The following is a 9387-nucleotide window of genomic DNA, read 5'->3' on the forward strand; positions in this document are numbered from 1 at the left end:
CTACATGTTTCAATCACATAACTTGCAAGTGTTACAACAATGTTCATGAAAAACCAAGGTTACTATCAAGTAAATTGCAAAATTTGGCCAGAAAAACATCTATGCTTCTAAAGAAATGGCTTAATTTTAATGAAACTAAGTCCTTTTTAGCATATATTTATGTGAAAGATGTCATTCAAAGTCTAAAAACATTGAGAAATTTTAAACTTGAACTATTAATTCTCAAACAACATTTTTTAGCATCATATCAAGCATGTGAGTTGTAGTAACACTTGGGGTGTCAGATTAGTCATTTGTTCGATAGCATAACCATCTATTGTTGAGGTTTTATGAGCAATTGCTAAACAGCCTTTAGACAACAAGCTTCATGACTCTAACCATGCATTTATTTAGAGTAGATGTGCCAACAACCAAGGAGTAACCAAGTGTGTTCTAGAATGATATCACTACCTTGCCCTAGTTTAAGATAATTTTACGCTCTTTCAATTTCTAGAGTTGCAAACTAGTGGTGGAGTACCTTGCCTGCTATTGGTTAGTTCATCTCCATTATCTCCTTGTCCCCAAAGCATGACACTAAGAACAAGGAGGTGCGATGGATGTCCAAAAGAGAAGAAATGAGGCTGAGTTGTTTGATCTAGGCAAAGGAAAAAATGGTGCCTCTATTAAGGTGATATTGCATTTGCTTATGTAACCTAGAGGGCAATGTCATGCCATGTTATCATCTTTGTACCATCTTAATCATTTAGTTATTACACAATGTGCCACACAAGTGCCAAACTAATGGGCCTTAGATGTACCTACATCTATACCTAGTTTTCAAAAGCTAAGAGAAACCTTATCGTTTAGCAATGCATCCATAGTGCCCTAATGCATTCAATAAATGAATAATGTTAATGTGACTTGTTAATGGCAAAGTTTTCAACCATGAAACCCAAGTTAGGCTTCACCATCAGCTAATCATTGAGACGGTGAGACCTAATAGTTCCATTGTAAGTTGGATGTTAGAGGACAAAATGACAAGTACCTAGAAGGAAGATCTTCACACTAAGATATATTAAGACCTCATTTTTACTTGCACATACTTTATTGAAAATGTTGGCAAGTTCCCTCGACTACTCGCCTTGAAGAATGAGCTCAAGAAGCCACTAGAAAGTAAAGTGTCATGAACAAGGAACTCCACCTAACTTAAAGCATGCTTGAGAAATGTACATCACCTAGTCCTTCTTTTAAAGCATGGTAATGGACATGTCCTAACTCTTCGCCTCACTCAAAGAAGACTAGATATTTTTGTTGGGTGGAGCCTTTATTCTCAACGTTGTGATGTGCTATAGTTTTGTTTGCTTCAACACGTGTCTTCTAACATTGTCTTTTTTCTAGTGGTTAAATCTCAATAATGGCTAATGAAAACACAAATAAGCACTTTCTTTAGTCATTTGAGGTATTTCTTCAATGTACCAAAAATGAAACCAACAACCTCTTGACCTTTTAAAATCACATGTGCAAAGTAGGACAAGTATTTAATATTGCAAAAGGCCAACATTAACTACTATATAACCCTAAGAAGAAGCTCACATTATACTCCTTAACAACTCTAGTTGTACTAATACAAACTTCAAAGAGTAGCTTTTGAATGCAAATTGTTGTGAAAGAGAAGTCATCCTTAACAACACCATGCAATTATAGTAGCAATTTTAACTATATATTTCCCATCAAATTTTGAGTAGCCTTGTTAATTTCATCTCTATACGGTAGCGGGCAGCTCCACAGGGCGGTGGCAGCAGCACACGATCCTCCTCCCTCCTCTCCCCTCAAGCTTGGGAGGGGGGGTTTCATATAGGTTGAAGGGGGGGGGGGTGGGGGGGGGGGGGGGGGGGGGGGGGGTAGGTAGCCACACAAGTGGTGGGTTGCATGCTTTCCCTCCCCATGCCCTTCCACCACTCAAGCTCATACTCCCTCTCCCCGCCATGCAACGACTGAAGGGGAGGGAGTTAACACGTAAATTTTTTTAAAAAAATTATCCCTTTTTTTCCCCTTGAAATGGTGTTCCCGCATGGGCTACGGTTTTTAGCCACGGTCTCTTATTCACAATGCGGGCTGGAGTTTGTTTAGTGCATGAAGAAGGAGCACTTATCCCAAGGTTTTTCTATTGTGGGAGACTACTTTGAACCGCTTTTGCATGAGGTCTAGAGTCATTAATATTTCGTTGCGGAAATATTACAGTTAGGGACCACTCAAGGAGAAGCCAAAAACCCTAGAATCCAACTAGCAAAAGCTTCTCAGATCGTGAAGGGGCTAAAAAAGGATTATCTATCTACCTAATCAAACTTAATAAGACTAAAAAAGGAAAACAAGCTAAAGAAGAACCATCCTAGTTAATGAAATACACATATGTGTTCCCTGAAGAGCCGATAGAACTTCCTCCACCAAGAAAAGTTGATCATGAGATTAAGCTAACACCAGGAGTTGCTCCAATAGCAAAGTGACCCTATCATATGTCCATTCTAGAAGCCATTGAGTTGAAAGAACAACTTAGACAACTCTTGGACCAAGGATACATCAAGCCAAGTAATTCACCATGGGGATCTTGAGCGGCTGTTTCAAAAGAAGAAGGGCGGAACCCTCCATCTGTGCATGGACTATTGTGGACTAAACCAAGTGATGATCAAGAGAACAAATATCCAATTCCAAGGATAGATGAATTAATCATCTTCAAGGTGCAAAGATATTCTCAAAGATTGATCTAAGATTAGGCTATTATTAGATAAGGATCAAAGAAGAAGACATTCCAAAAATTGCATTTAACACAAGGCATGACCATTACAATTTCATTGGGCTATCTTTTGGATTAACCAATGCACCTGCAACCTTTAACAGGCTAATGCGAGACATCTTTCGGCCGTATCTTGATGACTTTGTCTTTGTCTTCTCGGATGACATCTTGAACTACTTAAAGAAGGATGAAGATCATGAGCTGCAACTCTGAGTTGTCCTTGAAACAATGATGATACATAAGCTTTATGCCAAGAAGAAGAAATGTGCCTTCTTCAAGAGGCAAATTGAGTATCTTGGATTTATAGTCTTTGATGAAGGGATTGTAGTAGATCTAGCCAAGGTTAAAGATGTACAGAATGGGTGCTCTCAACAATGGTTAAGGAGGTTTGGGCTTGATAGGATGGTACATGATTTTAATAAAAGACTATGCCTTGATTGCCACACCCTTAATTGATTTACTTAAGAAGTAGGTTGCTATTGTGTGGACTCCCATTGAACAGTCTAGTTTTGAGAAGCTTAAAAAAAGCTTGATCATAACCCCTATTTTGAAGCTATGTGACTTGAACCAATAATTTGAAGTTTTCACTAATGCAAGATCTCTTGCATTAGGTTGTGTATTCATGCAAGATGGCCATCCGATAGTCCATTCTTCTAGAAAGTTGAAGACTCATGAGAAGAATTACGCTACCCACAATTTGTAGCTACTTGTTGTAATTCATACTCTCAAATTATGGAGACACTATCTGCTTGGCAACAAGTTCACTTTACTCATCGACCATAAGAGTCTCAAATGGATTTTCACTTAGCCAAAACTAAACATGAGGTAAGAATGATGGATTGAAGTCTTGTAGGAGTATGAATTTGAGATCAAGTACAGGAGGCTAGGTAAGGAGAATGCCATTGCAGATAATGGATTGAAGTCTTGTAGGAGCATGACTTTGAGATCAAGTACATGCTAGCTAAGGAGAATGCCATTGTAGATGCCCTAAGCCACAAAACATTTCGCAATGCCCTTATCTCAGAGGAACCGTCCAAGGCAAGATCTCTAGTGACAATGTTGTCAATGGTGAGTAATCCAATCTTAGAAATGGCTAAGGAAGAAGCAGGTAAGGTTCCAAAGTATCAACTGGTGATAAACAAGGTCCTATCCAAGGAGATAAATCCTAAGTCCAAGTTCAAGTAATTGAACTTCTTTACAGAGGGAGAACTTGTCTACTTCAAGACAAGACTGTGCATCCCCTAAGGAGTCAAGATATTAAGAAGAAGATACTTTGGGAAGCCCATGATTCCCCTTTTTCAAAGCATCCAAGCTATGTAGAAACTCTCAATGTTGTAAAAAGAATCATTCATTGGAAAAAGATCAAAGGAGATATACTTAAATATGTCAATGAATGCCTGAGCTATCAATGGGTAAAGGTTGAGATGCCACGAATGCTCTAACCACTTGATATCCCACAAATGAGTGCAAATTTATGAACATAGATTTTGTAGTTGGTTACCTTGTGTCCAAGGAGGATTCAATTCAATCATAGTGATCGTGTATATGCTAATTGAGGTTTCTCACCCTATACTAATCAAAACCAACTATAGGCTTTAGATATTATAAGGATCTCTGTGAAAGAAATCTTTAGGTTGCAAGGATTACCTAAAAGGCTTTACATATTATAAGTATCTCTGTGAAAGAAATCTTTAGGTTGCATGGATTACCTAAAAGGATTATCAATGCTTCTGAATCTCTTTGTACTTCTCACTTCTAGAAGAGCTTATTTGAGGCCATTGGTATCCAGCTTTGTTTCAATACTGCCTATCATCCACAAATTGATGGAAAAACTGAACGAGTTAACCAAGTCATTGAAGACATACTTAGAGCTTATGCTACATGGAACCTAAGAGGTGGATACAATAACCTATCTTTTGTGGAGTTTGCTTACAATGCATCCTATCATCAAAGTATCTAGATGGCACCATTCCAAGCTTGTATAGATAAGAATGCCTAACTCCACTAATTTTTTTTGATCCTATCCTAAAGGTAGAAGCCTCCAAGAGGATGTTGGAGGAAATGGATGAACAAGTTAAGGCCGTCATATAAGATATCCATGCTACCAAGTATCAACAAAAAGCAGTTGTTGATCTAGGAAGACAAGAATGGATCTTTAAGGAAGGAAACATGGTTTTTTTTTGTGCCCATTCTAAAAATAAATCTTTATCATTGGGGAAATTTAAGAATCTAAGCCCAAGATATTATGGGCCATACAAGATTCTCAAGTGTTAGGGACTTGATGCTTACAAGTTACAACTTCCTAAACACTTAAAAGTTCACGATGCGTTTCATGTTAGCCTATTAAAAGCTTATGCACCCAATCGTGATCTTATTCTTGATGATCAACAACTTGTAATGCCAAGCCAAGGAGTCCTTGAGCTTTAACCAAATAGAATACTTGATGTAAAAGAACATACCCTCCAAAGTAGAACCATTAGGGAATATCGCATCAAGTGGAAAGATTATACTGAAGAGGATGCCACTTGGATGGAAAAAGATACCCTATGTAAATATCCCCAGTTTTTTTCATAAATAAAGGACTAGAAGCCATTGAAATCTTGAAGGTGATCGAAAATCTTAGAAAGAGCTTTGTGAGATGTAATAAGCCCTAGACTTGTGATACGAACTACCTTGTGATGGCTATTTTATCTTGCCTCTATAATCATACATTGATTTAAAATTTTAGTGTTGTATATAGTTAGAGTAGCGTAGCAAGAGCATTAATGGGTCCTAACCCACAAACTCTATGATCCCCACTTATGCTAGAACCAATAACCCCTAAGTTCCCTTAAGATGAGGATATCTTGATTTCCCTAAGAGAAAAAAGATGTGAGGACCCAAAAACCATGCATGAAGAGGGGCTTAAAGGGGGGATTAATAAGGTGATTAAACCTTTGTAAAACAAAAAGAAAAGAATAATAGACCAACAAGTTGTTGGACGCCAACATACACCATCATCTCCCTCAAACTTGCTACCATCATTATCCTTGAAAGCATCCATGCAATGATAACTCAAAGTTTAGAACTCCTTTGGGCAAAAATGAGCCTCAAAATAGTCATTTAACCATCTCCTCCTGATGATCATTTATGAAGTCTCCTCATTGCAATAGTCATTCATTACAATGCCTTAAACTGAGGTTATAAAGCCTTAGCCAAAGGCTTAGACAAGGCTAGTTAGTCTTCCCATTCTCTGTGCACCAGTTGTAAAAAATTAAATTCAAAGAGAGAGAGAGAGAGAGAGAGAGAGAGAGAGAGAGAGAGAGAGAGAGAGAGAGGGAGAGGGAGAGGGGGAGGGGGAGGGGGAGGGGGAGGGGGAGGGGGAGGGGGAGGGGGAGGGGGAGGGGGAGGGGGAGGGGGAGGGGGAGGGGGAGGGGGAGGGGGAGGAGGAGGAGGAGGAGGAGGAGGAGGAGGAGGAGGAGGAGGAGGAGGAGGAGGAGGAGGAGGAGGAGGAGGAGGAGGAGGAGGAGGAGGAGGAGGAGGAGGAGGAGGAGGAGGAGGAGGAGGAGGAGGAGGAAGAAGAAGAAGAAGAAGAAGAAGAAGAAGAAGAAGAAGAGGTAGGAGAAGTAGATAGGAGGAGAAAGAGGAAGGGAAAAGACGAGCAAGAGGAGATGATAATGGGATTGGCAACCATCACATAAGGAGCACCTCTCCAACGACATATGAAAACTTTGTCCACCCTCTTGCCTCTAATATATGTGGAGTGGCTCCTTCTTCTCTTTACAAGATCTTCGTCTCACAAGGAACCCTCCTAGTTGCTTGAGGCTTCCAATCAATACTAACCAAGCTCGAAAGTTAGCTTACGAGTATTCCCTATTTGTGATGTCCCTCAAGATACAATACTCTAGACTAGGGAACACGAGAGTTACGAATATGATTGTAAACGTGAATAACACATCATCACATGCAACACCACCCCAGGTTCTTTCTCTTTCATAGATTAAATTCATTCAATGCAAAAAGATTAGGAACGTAAGTAAATGATTTTTCAATATTTGATGAAGAATTTATAGCTTAGCAAATAGGCAAAAAATGAGAATTCAATAAGAAATAGATAAAGCAAGAACCATTTATTTAGATTTTAATTTTTGAAAGATAGAATAAATTGTACAACATTGCAATATATTGAAATAAAGTGCATCAAAATAAATCAAATGTTAACTTAGAAAGGATAATTAGAAAAATCTACAACAAATTAAGAACCAAGTAATTGCACAGAGAAATACTTTTCTTGGCAATTACAAATTATGTAAACATAAAGAAATATTTTTTTGGCATTTATAAATCATATAGACATGGAAAAATATTTTCTTGGGATAATGAATCATGCAAATATAGAGAAATATTTTATTGGCATTTATGAGTCATGTAGAGTGAATTAAGACAATTAAAGTAGGTCGTTAAATTCATTGAATTGAACTACCCTCTTTAATAGAGAAAATTCCACCATCATTAATTAAGTCAAACTTATTAAATTACATATGTAGTAATTAGAAATTATTAAATCATGTAAGTAGCTATTAGAACCTAGGATATTCGAATCAACCCACTTTACTAACATGACAAAGTGAAGTACAAACCCTAGTTCATGATGCAATAAAAAAGATGATATAATTTTCCTTCGAGAAAATACAAGCTAAAATTCCTAGAGACAATACTTGCCTTATTGACTTACGTAGCTCAAGTAAGAATCGAGATTCCAAGGTTTCAACTTAGTTTTCACAAATTAAGATAGATTTCAACTATTTTCCAATACATAGGAGTATAGAAAAATAGTCAAGACTTGTAATAAAGTCAATTGACTAACCTTCGACAAAGGTTTGGTTGAGGAAGATTGTGAGCAATGACCAAAATAAGTTAGAAAAATTAGTACCAAGGGAAGATCCAATGAAGAAAGACTAATTAGAAGGGAACTTAAAAAATCTAAAGGGAACTAGGAGAAAGGGATAAAGCCAAGTTGAAAAGAATTGCTATTAAGTTAAAAACCTTACTCTAATTGCCTCCCTATTTTGTGTAGAAATATTTCTTGAAAAAGAAAGGCTTATTCTTGCAAAAGGTGCATACAAGTTTACTTGATGCACTTAGGAAGTTTGACTAAATTGATCAAAACCCTAATGTACCAAATTAACAATAGGATAAAAGGAAAGCATGATAGACCTCCCCCAAGGCTAGTTGGAGATCCCTTTACCAGAGGGGATTGGATTTGCCACCTCGAAGAGTTTAGAGACTGGACCCTGATAGCAAGAGGTCACTTCATAAGGGAACCCTTGAGCATGAGGAGTTGAGAGTGCCACAAGAGCTCGAGCTAGTAAACCCTTAGGCTCATAAGAAACATACAAACCCTTGGTGTGATTCATGATGGACTTGCGGAGGGCCTCAATACTAGTTAGGGGTAGAAATCTTGGTAAAATAAAGGCCTTCGGGTCATTCTTTTGTATGGTAGAAGGTGAACACTTGTATAAGTTTCTCCATTAAATAAAGAAGTTGTTTTTCAAAGGATTGTTTTCAAATGTTTGTGTGTTGTGACTTGAGTTACGCGAATGAATACTATGATTAAAAGGAACTAATTAAGGAAGCTAGTTTTATGTGTACAATGTAAATGTGTTAGATAAGTAAGCAACTAAAACTACCCAACCGAGAGAAGTAGGAGGGTGTGATTCTTGATGCAAATCCACCTAAGCTAGGGTGGTCTCGATAAGTTGAGAGTTTTTTTTATAAGTTGAAAATTTATAACATAGGGAAAATTGACCACATAGGATCAATTAGAACCTTGAATCTGTATCATTTTAGGAGAATAGAGTGAGACTTAACCCTACATGTAGAGGGATCAATGTATCCATACTCTCTCTCGTTTCTAACTCTCCTTGAACTAAGTGTGATATGAGTCAGCTTCTATTCTAGCATAATGAATTGCTTGAAGATAGTTGATTTGGATAGGCGGCCTTAGTTGACTTGGAATTTAGGTCGATTCTCATGGGAATAGCCAAGACCTTCCATTGCAAAGTGGACCCAAGAGAGTCTAGGTAGCAAACCTCGTGTTATTTGAAAGAATACTGAGTCAGGCTGCCTAGAGAATCATCTCGATGAACTGCTAAATAGTGCCACTAAGAATGTCTCAGATCGGATATGGTACACTAATCATAAAATAAGAGAGGGAGACAAGTCTAAAGAATGAAATAGCATGGGAAAAATAGGGGAAATATGAGAAAAGACCTAGCTACATGGGCAAGGGTATAAAGGGTATAAGGTGCTCAGTTAGGACATCAATTATTACTACATAATTAAGTTTCTTCACCTTTCTCTCTACCTTTTATGGCTTCCTTGCTTCCTTTCTCTCTCTTCTCGTCTTTCTCTTTCCTTTCTAGTATTTCTCTCTTATTCTCTCTTCTCCCTCTAGCCATCTCTCTTCTCCTCTCTCTCCCACCCCTCTTCATTATAGTGATTGTTGACCAGAGGAGCTTGTAACTGAGACATTCTGACCAAGTTCCTAAAAGTATGGTTCAATATGGATGCACTGATATTGTACTTTATCCTAAGATCCAACTTTGTATGTTATCTTGAAGATTTTGGATTCTTTG

This window comes from Lygodium microphyllum, chromosome 28 (genome assembly GCF_053477565.2).
Source record: "Lygodium microphyllum isolate KBCC chromosome 28, Lygodium_microphyllum_v1.1.10, whole genome shotgun sequence".
NCBI lineage: Eukaryota > Viridiplantae > Streptophyta > Polypodiopsida > Schizaeales > Lygodiaceae > Lygodium > Lygodium microphyllum.